The sequence below is a fragment of the Diaphorina citri genome, unplaced genomic scaffold (assembly GCF_000475195.1).
Source record: "Diaphorina citri unplaced genomic scaffold, Diaci psyllid genome assembly version 1.1 scaffold2273, whole genome shotgun sequence".
NCBI lineage: Eukaryota > Metazoa > Arthropoda > Insecta > Hemiptera > Psyllidae > Diaphorina > Diaphorina citri.
The window spans coordinates 1-3767 of NW_007379698.1; the positions used below are offsets into that span (position 1 = coordinate 1).

Below are 3767 nucleotides of genomic sequence, written 5' to 3' on the forward strand. Positions count from 1 at the left end.
TCAGACGGTCTGACAGACCCAAGTCTCAAGCATTTTCCGTCACACACATTCTGACGGTCTAACAGAGGGTATTTCAGATGGTCTGAGCGTGTGTGACCGGCATACGAGAGACATCATGAATATTCATAATTTCATTTAAGTAAATATCTATTTGTACATCAGTATCAAAAAACCTATGTACATGAGAAGGTAAATAGAATCTATATAAATATGTATGTAAGGGGGGCTATGTACAATGAACAGTAATGCCCGCGGGCACATCCTGAGATTAAGACCTGTCTCACATTAGAAGCGTAGTCTCGTAAGTTTTAGTCGCGCAACCTTTAAAGCGGCTTTCACACTGAGGTAACACGTCGCAAGTAGCAAGTCGCAAGATGCTACGTAGCATGCATCTTCAAAGACCAGACCATTATTTCAAATGAAACCTTCCTCACTGAGGATAACGCGTTACTCTCCACGTTAACAAGGCTGGCTAAACTCCTTTCAATAGGAAAATCGAGGCTATATAAGCAAAAATGGCTTTTTTCTTGAAACTCGCAAGAAAAATTTAAAAAAAAAAAAAAAAAAAAAAAAAAAAACACGAAATCTAAATGCAAAAAAAAACGAGTTAGGCGGGACCAAGATAGCAATATACACAAAAAGCCCAATCCGAGGCTTAGGTGTAGGGGCTAGACAGCCCTAAAGGATGGGTTAAGCTTCTACGAATTAAGGAGCGCGGTAGCGCTCCGCCCCGCCAAGTCAAGAAAGTTTGACCGCGCTACTAGAGATATTATACGCGACAGGGAAAGTAGCCGTTTTCAGGTCGAAGATAGAACTGAAGTCAAGCTAAAAACAAAGTAGAGCGAAGAGCAGACAGCATAACCTTGCTTAGACTGCGGGAGTAAAGGGACTTTTCAGTCTCATTCTGGCAGTATAAGCAGGGTATATTCTATTCTATTCTATTCAAAAAAAAAAAAAAACACGAAATCTAAATGCAAAAAAAAACGAGTTAGGCGGGACCAAGATAGAAATATACCCAAAAAGCCCAATCCGAGGCTTAGGTGTAGGGGCTAGACAGCCCTAAAGTATGGGCCAAGCTTCTACGAATCTAAGATAGAACTGAAGTCAGGCTAAAAACAAAGTAGAGCGAAGAGCAGACAGCATAACGCATCGAGCACGTGAACAGAAGCGTCAATAAAGTGAAGCTAAGTAAGACTTCAAACCGTATACTTCTGAGAGCAAAAAGCTATCCGCTCTGTTTTAGAGTTAAGGCGGGGACCAACATAAAACTTAAGCTCTATGAGAGAAAACACAAAAAATCAATGTATTTTTTTTCTTTTTTTTTTAACATTTATCCTTTAAAATTTAAGTTTAAATCACTACATGAGTTATTCAACGAAACCAGACCAAATCACTAAGCAGCCCAAGACAATTGTTACAATCCTACAAAGTTCATGACTTACATGAGTTATTCAACGAAACCAGACCAAATCACTAAGCAGCCCAAGACAATTGTTACAATCCTACAAAGTTCATAAAAAAAAACTTTCAAAAAAATCTAGTTCTCTGAGAATGCTTTGTTGTAAAACTGGTTAGGAAAATTGGCCGCGGTAGAAAAAAATCTCTCAGATTCATAGAAAGGAAACCTGACAAAAAACTTCTTCAGATTCATAGCGAGGTTAGTAACAATGTATTTTAGATTTAAAACCACTACAGTCAAACGTGGACAAAAAGTTGTGGTCCCTTCATTTTTGACACAAAACTATTCTTTTAGAATGCTTTGTTGTAAAACTGGTTAGGAAAATTGGCCGCGGTAGAAAAAAATCTCTCAGATTCATAGAAAGGAAACCTGGCAAAAAACTTCTTCAGATTCACAGCGAGGTTAGTAACAATGTATTTTAGATTTAAAACCACTACAGTCAAACGTGGACAAACGGGGAAAAAAGTTGTGGTCCCTTCATTTTTGACACAAAACTATTTTTTTTGAAGAGGTTTAATAGAGGTAACCTGTAACTGGTAAGGTTTTATCGTCCTCAAAACGAAAAGAGAAGGAAGACAGGATAGGGGAAAGCCAGCCGTTCCGCGAACGAACCTTATCCGATCAGGATAAAGTCCGCCCTGGGCGGGAATCGAACCCACGACCTAGCGCTTACAAGGTAGATAGACGCGTTACTCTCCACGTTAACAAGGCTGGCTAAACTCCTTTCAATAGGAAAATCGAGGCTATATAAGCAAAAATGGCTTTTTTCTTGGAACTCGCAAGTTCTGGAGCCTTTGTAAGGATATGTTGTATTTTGTCATGCCAGATTTATATTTGGATTTATTTATTCAAAAGGTTTCCTTTCCCTCTAACCTGTGTTCACATGGACCTCTACAAACAGGAACGAAAATTTGGAACCTCTATAAGCAGAAACTTCTGCTGGAAACCTCTATAAGCAGAAACTTCTGCTGGAAACCTCTATAAGCAGAAACTTCTGCTGGAAACCTCTATAAGCAGGAAAATATGGCCAGTCCCTTGGGTTTCTTCTTGACCAGGTTCGACTGTATAAGCCATTTTAATCAAACCAGAATTCACTTCTAGTGTAATCAGATTGTATTTTTATGTTTTTTTTTTTCTATTTTAATAGAGGTTTAAACGTTCAACATCTCTGCATATTTGTTAGTTAAAAATTCGATATTTTTCGACCATTTTTTCCTCAAAGCAATATTTATATCGTTGATGAAAAAACAAAAAACTCCCATCGACCATTTTTCCAAAAGAGAAGAAAATCAAATTCAATATCGAGAGATGATTTATGAGCATTGAGCATATTTCAGCATAAAGTAGACTTTTTATTTGATCAGTGAAGACAGAATAGTTTAGCTTTTTTTTACTTTCTATTATGTACACTCTAGATAAAATCCGCCCCGGGCGGGAATCGAACCCGCGGCCTAGCGCTTACAAGGCAGACGCACTACCAACTAAGCTAGCTAGGCTGGCTGAGTTTCATGGTTTAAATATGTTGTTGTCAAATGTCGGGAACTTGGCCATTAGGTCATTCTCCCACGTGCATCCCAATATTTTTCCACGGTGTTGTTGCGGTTTAAATATACGGTGAGCAGAATTGTGTGGCAACGCTTGCGTAGCGTTGATTTCTGGACGAGTCTTAAAGGTCAACTAAAAACACACGGGATATCGACTTCTAGTAACTACTGATATTACTGTGTGGAAATTATAGCAAGGATTAATGTTGATTAAGATTATTATTTTTTTATTTTACTATTACGGTTGATTTCTGGACGAGTCTTAAAGGTCAACTAAAAACACAAGGGATATCGACTTCTAGCAACTACTGATATTACTGTGTGGAAATTATAGCAAGGAAGTATGTTGATTAAGATCATTATTTTTTTTTTACTATTACGATACGCTACGATTTTGATACGATATGTACTGTGATTAAATTCAATCAATAGATATAAAAAATGGGTACCTAGACGACCATCCCTTTCACATTTTTGGACGGGAAACTGAAATGTGTATAAAGTGAAAAGAGTTATGGGTCTCTCTAAAATCTTCTTCGCCTTTTCCCGTGTTCAGACAGGGTCAGCGTTTTTTCGACACTTCTCAATCAGCCCTATCTAGGTTTTGGCCACAAACATTTTCCGAGTGGACGCCCTTCGTACTAAACCTTTGCCATTTCTTTAATCTGGCAGAAGTGTTTGTCACAAACAGGACATTCGCTCCTTTCGAGCAAATAAACCCTTGAGAAGGCCTCAAGGGAGAGACTTCTACAGTTCATTCAACT

General features: G+C 38.3%; 1 long non-coding RNA gene across 1 annotated transcript; it reads right to left on the reverse strand.

Annotated features, from left to right (window-relative positions):
* Nucleotides 1–1875: 1875 nt before the first annotated feature.
* LOC113471305 lies at nt 1876–2870 on the reverse strand. The gene is made up of 2 exons (XR_003394054.1): nt 2465–2870; nt 1876–2406 (listed from the first exon to the last, which is right to left on the reverse strand). It is a non-coding gene; the product is annotated as an uncharacterized LOC113471305 (long non-coding RNA).
* Between the last annotated feature and the right edge of the window lie 897 nt (nt 2871–3767).